At 37.2% G+C, this 12677-nt stretch overlaps 1 protein-coding gene across 2 annotated transcripts in view; it reads left to right on the forward strand.

Annotated features, from left to right (window-relative positions):
• LOC109245506 (cytochrome c oxidase subunit 7B2, mitochondrial) overlaps positions 1-12677 on the forward strand; it is a 100017-nt gene that overhangs the window by 81494 nt on the left and 5846 nt on the right. The window contains exon 2 of one of the 2 annotated variants that reach the window (XM_019412882.2): positions 11346-11451. The exons of the other annotated variant lie outside the window; for it this stretch is intronic. The gene's annotated coding sequence lies outside the window, so the exon portion shown is untranslated. The remainder of the gene's footprint in view (positions 1-11345; positions 11452-12677) is intronic. 2 annotated transcript variants of the gene reach the window in all.

Below are 12677 nucleotides of genomic sequence, written 5' to 3' on the forward strand. Positions count from 1 at the left end.
ACAGTTAGGTCTATAATCTATTTTGAGTTTATTTTTGTATATGGTGTAAGAAAGTGGTCAAATTTCATTTTTTTTTTTGCATGTAGCCAACCAGTTTTCCCAACATCATTTGTTGAAAAGACTGTCTTTTTCCCATTGCATTCTTTCCTCCTCTGTTGAAGATTAATTGACCATATAATTTGGGGTTTATTTTGCACTTTCTATTCTGTTCTGTTGATCTATGTGTCTGTTTTTGTGCTAGTATCGTACTGCTTTGATTACTGAAGCTTTGTAATACAACTGGAAGTCTGGAATTGTGATACACCTCCAGTTTTGTTTTTCTTTTTCAAGATCACTTTGGCTATTTGGGGTGATTTGTGGTTCCATACAAATTTTCTTCTGGTTCTGTGAAAATTGCTGTTGGTATTTTGACAGAGATTGCATTAAATGTGTGGATTGTGGGGCAGCTGGGTGGCTCAGTTGCTTGAGCATCTGACTTTTGAGTTCGGTTTAGGTCATGATCTCCGGGTTGTGGGATTGAGCCCCACATCAAGCTCCACGCTGAGTATGGAACCTACTTAAATTCTCTTTCTCTCTCTCTCCCTCAGCCTCTCTATTCTGCTCACTCTTTCTCTCTAAAAAAAATTTAAAAATTAAAAATTAAAAAATAAATGTGTAGATTGCTTTGGGTAGTATAGAGATGTTAACAGTATTTGTCCTTCCAATCCATGAGCATGGGATGTCTTTCCATTTCTTTGTTGTCTCTAATTTCTTTCATCAGTGTTTTATAGTTTTCAGAGTACAGATCTTCCACCTCTTTGGTTAAGTTTATTCCTAGGTATTTTATTATTTTTGGTGTATTTGTAAATGGGATTATTTTCTTAATTTCTTTGTCTGCTGCTTCATTATTAGTGTATAGAAATGCAACAGATTTCTGTGTATTGATTTTGTATCCTGCCACCTTACTGAATTCATTTATCAGTTCTGACAGTTTTGTGGTGGAGTCTTAGGGTTTTCTACATATAGTATCATGTCATTTGCAAATAGTGAAAGTTTTCCATGTCCTTTACCAATTTCAATATCTTTTATTTCATTTTTATTCTTCTTATTTCTTTCTGATTGCTGTGGCTAGGACTTTCAGTACTATGTTGGATAAAAGTGGTGAATATGGACATCCTTATCTTGTTTCTGACCTTAGAGGAAAAGCTTTCCATTTTTCCCCATTGACTATGATGTTAGCTGTGGGTTTTTCATATAAGGGCTTTATTATGTTGAGGTGTGTTCCCTGTAAAGCTACTTTGTTGAAGGTTTTTATCATGAATGGATGTTATACTTTGTCAAATGCTTTTTTGCATCTATTAAAATGATCTTACTGTTTTTATCCTTTCTCTTATTGATGCAATGTATCTTGTTGATTGATTTGTGAATATTGAATTGCACTTGCATCTGGGAATAAATCCCACTTGATGATGGTGAATACTTTTTAATGTATTGTTTCATTCTGTTTGCTAATATTTTTTTGAGGATTTTTTTTTTTTTTTTTTTGCATCTATGTTCATCATATATTGGCCTGTAATTCTCTTTTTTTGCGGTGTCTTTATCTGGTTTTGGTATCAGGGGTAATGCTGGCCTCAGAATTAATTTGGAAGTTTTCCTTCTATTTTTTGGAAAAGTTTGAGAAGAATGGATATTAACTCTCCTTTCAATATTTGGTAGAATTCCCCTGTGAAACCATATGGTCCTGGACTTTTATTTGTTGGGAGTTTTTGATTACTGATTCAATTTCATTGCTGGTTATCAGTGTGCGCAAATTGTCTATTTCTTAAGCGTCAGTTTTGGTAGATATGATTTTAGGAATTTATCCATTTCTTCTAGGTTGTCCAACTTGTTGGCATATAGTTTTTCATAATATTCTCTTATAATTGTTCATTTTTCTGTGGTGTTTGTTGTTATTTCTCTTATGTTTCTGATTTTATTTTCATCCTCTCTTTCTCTTTTTTCTTTCTTTCTTTCTTTCTTTCTTTCTTTCTTTCTTTCTTTCTTTTTTTTTTTTTTTATGAGTTGGCTATAGGTTTATCAATTTTGTTGATTTCTTTTAAAAAACCAGCTCTTGGGGCACCTTGTTGGCTCATTCAGTAGACCATGAGACTCTTGATCTTGGGGTTGTCAGTTCAAGCTCCACATTGGGTGTGGAGCCTACTTAAAAAAAAAAGAACCATCTCATGGTTTCATTAATCTATTCTATTGGGTTTTTGTTTGTTTATTTCTATTTATTTATTTCTAATGTATTTGTTATTACTTCCTTCTTTCTGGTTTGGGATTTTGCTTGTTGCTTTTTTTAGCTCCTTTCAGTATAAGGTTAGGTTGTTTATTTGAGATTTTTCTTGCTTTTTGATGTAGGCCTGTATTGATCTAAACTTTCATCTTAGAACTGTTTCGCTTTTTCTCAGAGATTTTGGACCATTGTGTTTTCATTTTAATTTCTGTCCATGAAACTTTTGATTTCTTCTTGATTTCTTGATTGCCCCATGCATTGCTTAGTAGCATGTTATTTAAACTCTTCCCAGATTTCTGTGCTCTTCCCAGATTTTTTCTTGTGTTTGATTTCTAGTTTCATAGAGTTGTGGCCAGAAAAATATGACTTCAGTCTTTTAAAATTTGTTGAGACTTGTTTTGTGGCCAATAAGTGATCTATCCTGGAGAATGTTCCATGCGCACTTAATAAGTGTGTATTCTACTGTTTTAGGGTGGAATGTTCTGAGTATGTCTTTCAGTTAAATCCATTTGGTACAGTGTATCATTCAAAGCCAATATTTCCTTGTTGATTTTCTGGTTTTTTTTTTTGTTTGTTTGTTTTTTTAATTTTTTTTTTCAACGTTTTTTATTTATTTTTGGGACAGAGAGAGACAGACAGAGCATGAATGGGGGAGGGGCAGAGAGAGGGAGACACAGAATCGGAAACAGGCTCCAGGCTCTGAGCCATCAGCCCAGAGCCTGACGCGGGGCTCGAACTCACAGACCGCGAGATCGTGACCTGGCTGAAGTCAGACGCTTAACTGACTGCGCCACCCAGGCGCCCCGATTTTCTGTTTTTAATGATCTATTGATGTTAAAGTCCCCTACTATTATTTTATTACTACCAATTATTTCTTTTATGTTTATGTATTGGGATGCTTCCATGTTGGGTGCGTAAACATTTACAGTTGTTATATCTTCTTGAATTGTCCCCTTTATGATTATAGTGTCCTGCTTTGTATTTCTATACAGTCTTTGGTTTAAAGTCTATTTTGCCTAATACAAGTGTTACCACCCCAGCTTTCTTTTGATATCTATTTGCATGGTAAATATTTCTCTATCCCCTCATTTTCATTTTACAGATGTCTTCAGGTCTGAAATGAGTTTCCCATGGGCAGATGGGTCTTTTTTTTTTTTTTTTAATATGTTTTGTTACTCTGTATCCTTTTATTGGAGCATTTTGCACATAAATGTTAAAAGCCATTTTGGTATCTATACTTATTGTCATTTTGTTACTTGTTTTGTGGTTGTTTTGTAATTTTTATTTGATCCTTTCTTCTCTGGGTCTCTTTCATGGTTTGCAGGCTTTTTTTAGTGATACATTTGGATTGCTTCTCCTTTATTCTTTGCATATCTACTACTGGTTGTTGATTTGTGGTAACCATTAGGTTTACATTTAATATCTTCCGCTTATAGCAGTTTATATTAAGTTGATCGTCACTTAAGTTTGAAGCCACTGTTTATTCTTCCTGTCTCCACATTTTATGTATATGCTGTCATAATTTACATCCTTTTGTGACTCCTTTTACTGGTTTTTACAGACATATTCATTTTTACTGCGTTTGTGTTTTCTACTTTTCATACTCTTACTTATGGTCGTCTTTCCTTTCTACTCAAAAAGTCCCCTTAAACATTTCTTGTAAGGCTGGTTTAGTGGTCATGAACCTCTTTAGCTTTTGTTGCCTGAGAAACTCTACCTCTTCTATTCTGAATGATAGCCTTGCTGGATAGCCAAGTATTCTTGGCTGCAGATTTTTTTTAAAAAAAATTTTTAATGTTTATTTTTGATATATAGAGAGACAGAGCATGAGTGGGGGAGGGGCAGAGAGAGAGGGAGACACAGAATCTGAAGCAGACTCCAGGCTCTGAGCTGTCAACACAGAGCCCGACACAGTGCTTGAACTCGCGAACTGCGAGATCATGACCTGAGCTGAAGTAGAACACTTAACCAACTGAGTTACCCAGGTGCCCCCAGATTTTTTTCTGTTAGCACTTTGGATATATCATGCCACTCCCTTCTGGTCTTCAGAGTTCCTGCTGAAAAGTCCACTAATAGCTTTATAGGATTTTCCTTGTATGTAGCTCTGTTCTTTTCTCTTCTTGCTTTTAAAATTATCTCTTTATCACTACTTTCTGCCTTTTAATTACCGTGTCTTGGCTTGGGCCTCATTGGGTTGATATTGTTGGGGGATCTCCATGCCTCCTGGATCTGGTATCTGTTTCCTTCCTCAGATTAGGGAAGGTTTCAGCTGTTATTTCTTCAAATAAATTTTCTGCCTTTTCTCTCTCTTTTTCTTCTGAGATCCTTATAATATGAATGTTATTATGCTTGATGGAGTCGCTGAATTCTGTATGTCTATTCTCATTTTATATAATTTTGTTTCCTCTCACCACTCAGCTTGATTACTTGTCCATCACCGTTTCATTCCTCTGCTTTCTGTAGCCTGCTACTTATTCCATCTCGTATAGTTTTAATTTCATTTATTATGTTCTTCATCTCTGATTGGTTCTGTTTTATCTCTTTATTAAGGGTCTTACTAATGTCCTTCACTCTTTTCTCTAGTCCAGTGAGTATATTTGTGATCTGTACTTTAAATTCTCTTATTAGGCATATCGCTTATATCCTTTTTGCTTAAGTCTCTTGCTATGGTTTTGTCCTGTTCTTTCATTTGGGACACATTCCTCTGTCTCCTCTTGTGGTCTAACTCTCAGGTATGTCTCCTGTTCCTGAAAGCAATGGCCTTATGAAGAAGAGGTCCCATAGTGCCCTGCAGTGCAGTATGTCCCCTATTACCCAGAAGCTGGCATTTCAGGAGGTGTCTCTTAAATGTATTTTGTGTGCCCTGCTGTTGTGTCCTGGCCACTTTTTCCTTTAGTCCAATCACGTGCAGAGGCTTTCTTTGTAGTATTTGTTCCCTGGCTGGAGTGAGGCGTGCAGTTTTAACAAGGTGTTCAGCATTGGTCTACTTGTGAAATGAGACCTGCAGCTGCAGTTGCAGGTGGAGCTGCATGTGGGCAGTGAACGGTTGGGGGGTGGTGTGCAGTTTTAGCAAGGTGTGTCTCAGGCTTCCACAGGGCCCTGCCACTGCTGCTGCTCCTGCTGCTACTGGCATTAAGACCCCACAAAGCACGCTACTTGAGAGATGCAGTGTTGGCAAGGTTTGTGCTGGTCTTCTGGGGAGGGGGACTGCAGCTCCAGGACCAAGGCACGTATGACTGGAAAGGGCAGATCTGCCAAAACTTGGGGGTCAGGCTTGGTGTGGGCAAATTAGGTAATGAATGTCTGCTGTTGCTGTAGCAGGCAGCGTGTGTTTATGCTCTCTACTGAGGGACTGGTAGAGAAATGGCTCCTGCCAGCTCCTTTGTTCCTGAAGGGGTCTTCCTGTGATCCCTGCCTCTATAGGACAGGCCCAGAGATGAGTAAATAGCTTTCCCTCCAGTATGCCCTGGACCTTTTTCAGACTGCTGCTTCTATACTGTGTCTCCCAGGGCTGTTTTGTCATGCTGTTTCTTTAAGGGTGGGGATTCAGTTTCCTATTGCCCTTGGGGCTCTCCCAGAACAAAGCCACTGAGTTTTAAAATTCCAGGCTTTAGGTCCCACTGGTTGTAAGAACTCCGTAAATTCAGTCTTTCTTACTTTCAAAGCCAGATGTTTTATGGGGATATGTCTTTGGGATCCCCAGTGTGACCGTCTCTTTCTTGCCCTTCTCCACCCTCGTGGCTCCCTCCCTCCTCTGGACTACTGAGGTCCATTTTTTTCCCCACAGCATCTCCATCCTGCCTACACTCTTAATTGTGGCCTCTTCTCTACCTTTATTTGTGGAGTTTGTTCTGCCAGTCTTTAGGTGGTTTTCTGGGTTATTTACCAGAAATAATGTTTAAACTACCTAATTTGATGTGAGTGTTGTTGTATCCATGGGACAGGGTGAGCTCAAGGTCCTGTTACTCCATCATCTTTCCAGCCTCCCTTGATCTCTTTATGCTTGGGGCAATATCCTTCCATACATTCTCACACTGAGTACAGTTCACACATTATAAACTGATGTTTTGGCTTAAAGTGGTTGTTGTTGTTATGGGGCTATTTTTTCAGTCAAATAAATGAATGTTTTATATGGGGAATTCCTGGCATTATCTAGCTGCTGGGTGTATGTTTTACCAGTATTTTGGACTTTGCCAGTATTTTGACAGTTACCATTTGCAGGCTGTTAGATTACACGTGACATTTTAGAGGAGTACCTTCATAACCTAGCTTCTGTTCAGTCCTTCATGAAGCATGGCTACTATTTATTTCCCAGTATTAATCCCAAAATTTTCTTAGTTATTCTCTGTGGCTCTTTAAATTATAAAGTTATAGAGGATCCTGCAACATCATGAACTCAGAAGAAAATGCAGGAAATGGCTCCACCTTGGATATTATTAATTCTGAACAAAATTAGATTCTAACTATCTTAACTCTGATTATTTTGTGTCTACTCAGTCTTATAAATTGCCTACATTTATTTTTAAGGAAGTCTTCCAAGCTTATCTGCTATTATTTCTTAGTAACATTAAAAGCAAATTTTTATGGTGATTATAATATGAGGTTCAATCAAGATGAAAATGTATTATAGAATAGGCAAAAAGCCAGAAGTTTTATTTCAATATGATGCTTATGTGCCACTGTTACATGTGCTGCTGTTTTGAGCTTGACATTAAAGAAGACTGTCTTGATTTACATATGTTTTAACTTGAAGGTCTCCATCAAAGGAGAAGTATTTGAAAACTAAATTTTAGCATTAATAGTTGGAGAAAAGCCCTTAGTAAGTGTCTCCATTCCCATTCTTTGTGTCTGGTTGAGTGTATTTGAGAACTTAACTCATCCACCATTATTAATCCAGGAAGCTCCTCATGAATTCTCTGGATGAGAAAGGTACCTTTCATTTTTGATGACATAGCATCCTGATCATATCTGTTATAACACTTTTCATATTGAAACCTTATGATTATCTGTCTCTTCCAATAACTGAGCATTCCTGAAAGAATGGGCCGTTCTTATCCATTTTTGTAACTCCAGTGTTGAGCAGGCTGTAGTCACATAAGAGGAGCTCAGTGTAAGCATGCTTAAGCAATAAAATAATCTCAGTATTATTTAGGGTTTCTAGAGGATCTTTTCATTATGCAAAAAAACTTGAGAGGGCAACTTTCAGTTATAGAAATAAATAGAAGAGTATGTATGGGCCCATTCTCACACAGTTGTAATTGCCCATAACACTGACTCCTCTGGGCCTGTGCAGCACATTTATTTGAAGCTTTTGACGCAGAAACAAAATTTTGGAGATAGAACAAACTGTAGAGAAGCTAATTCCTGGTCCCTGTCATTTAATCAATAAATCTCTGGGTTTTTACCTCTGCCCCCAATGGATCTTTGATTTGATCAAAATTTTCTTCCATTATAGTGGACTTTTTTTCTCTCTCTCATTTTAGTATGCATTCCACCTTCCTCTTTTAACAGCATTCTATTGCTTTTAGGAAGCCATCCATCTTCCATTCTTAGTCAATGTTCTTATTCTAAGGAGGGCAAAGGATTCAGGTCCCTCACCTATTTCTGTACTTAGATCTTTGTGCCTTTTTCTCAGAATTAGCTTGCATTAGAAAAACACATACATGAGTTTGGTTCTCCACCTTTCTTTCAAATAGAATATAAGCCTAAGAAAGGCATAGTTAGAGTTATGTATTTACTATCTGCCCCCCATACTCTTATTTCTACCCATGTTCTTCCTTAACTATGTTTATAATATCAAGTCATGAATGTCCAGTGACCAATTGCTGAAGACATTAAAGGACAATTTAAAGTGATGTCTGTGTCTTTAGATCTTATGATTTGGATTTGACAAATGTGATAAAATACATTATATAAACAAACCCACAATGTCATCATCAGCAGTGGTTGTAAGCCATATAAATGGCTTGCGTAATCAAAATTATGGCCTGTTTGTATAGAAATCTTATTTTCCAATTAACAAATATTCAAATGGTTAAATTATACTAATTTAAGAGTGCCATTTTTAGTCTGTGACATTTTAGACTCCATTAGATTAATGAAAGAGAAGCTGAAAGTAACCTCTTTGAAAATAGAATTCTAACTTGGAAGTCTTAGAATTTCAAAACAAGAATCTGTGTTCTGAATTTCTGTTGCATGTGTTTAGATGGGTAACCTCTTTTTTAGTGTCCTTCCCTCAGGAACTTAAAAACTAAAATGAAATATCAGCTCACTAAAGCAGAATCCCTGCCCCAAGGTTTGGCAAAGTGCATCCTGTCTAACTGTTTCTTCTGAGGCATTTACAAGAAAGAAAAAAAATCAGTTTACTAGAGTCAGCCCCTCTGGCCAAAGTCTTTCTCACTTCCAAATAATGGAGCCTAAATGGAAGAACAAAAGAAGAACAAAAGAACAACATCTTGTTAAAAGTTTTCAAAATTATATGAAAGTGAAAAGAAAAAAAAAAGTATACTAAAAGAGAGAACGGGCCTGGAAAAACAACTTGGAGGGTTATCATAGTTACTACTTCAGGGCTGTGAAGTGCTCTTCTCATCAAATGGAATTTCTCTGCAAATGCTTCATAAGTTTCCCAGATGATGACAAGAACAAAAGCCTCACTCATAAAGGTTTTATTTACAGATGTATTTGAGCAGAGTTTAGGAGGGCAGAGATAGTCTAAATCGGAAATAAAAAAATCTGGAGATTTCAGAAACATGGAAGAAAGGATTATTTTGCAGCACTAAATGTTCCAATCTGAATTTGGGATTTGATCAAAATTAACCTCTGGAGTAGAACCTTACTGGCCTGATTTCAGGTTAGAAATCAAAGACAGTTTGCACGAAAAATGGAAGCATTCAGTTAAATGCGTCTTTCAGATTTCAAATGTCTTTGATATCTAAAAGTTAAAATTTAAAATTTTATCAGTGACATATTTAGATTTTTCAGTGACATATTTAGATTAAATGCAGGGATGGCTTGTACAGTTACATTTCAGTATTTAAATGAAAGTTTCAGATTATGCGATGAGGGGTTATTGATGTAATTCTGATGGCCACTGTAGAATCATACTATCTTTCTATTCATAGAGCATTTAATGAATAAAGGTAGATGTGGAGAGGAGGGAAATATCTGCACAAATATTAAAACTGCAGAAGTTAGAATCACATAATGAAGGCTAGCGTTAATTACTCCTATGAGTGTTGTTAAGACACCCTGAGCTTAACACACACTCTAAACTCCTTCAGTCATATGTTAAAAGTCCCCACTAAAAAGTGATTTTGTTGTGAAATTTCCTTCTGGAACTATGAAACTATTGGAAATGAGTACAATGATGTAACAGCATTGAGAGCACAGAGGCATTCGTTGGTGTTCCCTGAAGTGTGTTCTGAAAACACTAATACAGAGATATGCTCCGGGGGTTGGGGGGGGGGTGGGGCTGGGGAGCATGGCATGTTCTGCTAAATTTGGAGAGTCCCACATGCCATTCCTCTCAGAGAATAGCCGTGTATGTTAGCACAATACAGGTTTAGAAAATACTTGAAAAAAAAGAGTTTCACTTTATTACCTGTGTATTTCCTAAACTTAGATGACTTTGAAGCTCTTTTTAAAAGTAACACCTACTAACATCAAACAGAACTAGTAAAATAGGCACATCTTTTGGGAAATATTGATAAGGTTACTTTATGATTGAAATCAGTGTCAAGCTAGTAAAGCTAAGAGATAAATGATGTATTCCAGTCACTGGAATGGAATATTTTTCTTTTGAAGTTAAAAAATTAATTCCCACACTCTATACATCAAGTTCTGAGATTTCCAGTGGCATGAGATAGCTCCTCAGAGGCTGTCATCATTAGGTGCCTGTGCCAAAGAATTGTGTTCTGGCTCTGCAAAGCTGAGGATTAGATACAGAAATATGACTACAGAAAGAAGAGACTGGCATATGCTGAGACCTTAATTGCGTGAACTGTCCAAGTTCAAGTCCTTATCATTACTCATTGAACATTTTCAGTATTCTTCTGGAAGTCCTTCCCCATACTTGTACCAGAGTAATGTCTAAACTGCAAATCTGACCATGTAACCCACACCCCTCATGTCTTTCAGTGACTCCATATCATTTTCTATATAAAATTTTCAAAGTTTCTAGAATTTATTATAACCATGACATTCTTATTTTCCAAGATTAAGTGGGCAAAATGCTGTGCATTTATCCAGATGTTTTGACTTGCCGTATCCACTGAAATAGCCTCTTCTAGAAGGACCTGACTATACAGCAGTCTATGAACTATGGAATGCAGTTAATATAAAATCTTTTTTTTAGTTTATTTATTTAGTTTGAGAGAGAGAGAGCATGCCTGCGCAGAGGAAAGGGGCAGAGAAAGAAGGAGAGGGAGAGAATCCCAAGCAGGCTCCACATTGTTAGCGTGGAACCCGATGTGGGGCTCGAATTTATCAACCATAAGATCTTGACCTGAGCTGAAGTCAGACACTTAACCGACTCAGCCACCCAGGCATGCCAGCAGTATAAAATATTTTGAGAGTAACCACAGAAGCCCTTTAACACTTAATATATTACCTAAAATAATAAGGTCACCTATTTCTAGTCTTTGAAATGGATTGAAATGTAAAATTAACATGGACACGTGGACATCCACTTTGAGGAAATTTGCTGGGCCTACCAAAGTTTAATAGAAAACAAAATAAGAATTCTTGCACAATCATGCCACTGACTCGAGGTGTGGCATGGAGAAAAGCCCTCAGTCTCTCTGTTACTGTTGTATTCTCTTACATAGAGCTGTCAGAAAGGGTGGAGATGAGTATAGTTGAAAGCACTTTGTGATTAAAAAAATATATATTGGGTACTTAATGGGTGAATCACATTAATGTGATCAGGTCCATAAAAGAAACTGTCTGAATGAGCACTATGACTATTCTCAGGATGGACTTTATTGAATACTTCTAGCATTCTAAATAGGCTAGAATTGGTCTGTTTATTTAGATTTTGACTGTGAGTAGAATTTGAAGGAGACTACATACTTTATATCCCTTCCTTTTTCAGGCAACATTTGCCATTTGAGGACATGAACTCGCAAGTTGTCCACTCTGTTACTTTTCCCTCCTGACATAACCGCCCAGTACTGTGATCCGCCTTTTTATTTGTTCAGGTAACATCCATTTATGTAACTTTTTAGGCTTAGTGAAGTGACATAAAACACAGCCTTAAGCAAATGGTTGTACCGGCCATCAATTCAGTGACTCAGGAGATGATGCCATTACATATGAAATAGAATCCTTGTTCGGCATTTCTACCAGCCGCATCGCTGCTTGCAGGGCTTCCATACTTCTTAAGGAGTCGTGATGGGAGACGCTTTGCACTGTGTACCCTTAATCCTTCCCTGAGCAGCATAGTCTTCTGAGAAATACATCTATGAACAGAAGGCACCGCAGGTTATGTGCATTTTCATTTCAAGAAGATTGCCTTTTTTATCGTTTCTTATCGTGTGTCAATATTCTGAAGCTGTAAAAAAGAGTAAAAATAAAAGCAGGTGGAAATGAAGGAGTTACAATTGAGTAATGTCGTCTAGGAGCATCAGCTTTGAAAATACCATTCGCTATACAGCATTACTAGTACTTTTCATGTTTTTAAATGCTGCCAAATGTCTCTGTTGACTAACTTATTCCCAAGGGTTCCCTATCAGTGAGGCCACTCAGGTGCTGCTTTTTAAATTACCATGGTGGTGATTCAATTACTACTGTACTCCTCCAGTGGCCTAAAAGAATAAATGGTCTTCCTAAAATGTTTTTCTCTTTGGAAAGGTCTAGTGTGTTAGGGCTGGATAGGACCTTAGAGATCATCTGATTCAGTGTTCCATAAACTTGTCTGATGACAAGACTTCTGAGAACTTGCTTAAAAAAATATACATTCTCCGGCTATTCCCCTGTATGCTCTGTTAGTCTAGGAATGTACATTTTGTAACAAAGATTCCAGATGACTCTTAGTATTAGGCAGGTTTGGGAAAAGCCAAATTAGTCCCACTTTTTTCTTTCATTTTATAGACGAGCAAGCAGATGCCCACATAGACTAAGTGATTCATCTAAGTTGTATACTGCACAACATTTTAAAAATTGAGATTAGTTTGAGAAAAAATGTTGGTAGGCAACCTTTATGCAGGCCATGGCAGGGAATGGGAGTATGTTTTTTCTTAGAAGTTAAGCCTCTGTATTGAATAGAACAGTGCCATGTAGAAGATTATGGGAGAAGTGATAGGAGACACTTTGTTCTGAACACAACAGTGGTTCTTAACTGGTGATGATTTTACTCTCTAAGTGACATTTGTCAACGTCAGGAGCTATATTTGTGATGTCACGAATGAGGGGAGGAAGATACTAC

The sequence above is a fragment of the Panthera pardus genome, unplaced genomic scaffold, assembly GCF_024362965.1.
Source record: "Panthera pardus isolate Hobbes unplaced genomic scaffold, ASM2436296v1 HiC_scaffold_13, whole genome shotgun sequence".
In the NCBI taxonomy this organism is placed as follows: domain Eukaryota; kingdom Metazoa; phylum Chordata; class Mammalia; order Carnivora; family Felidae; genus Panthera; species Panthera pardus.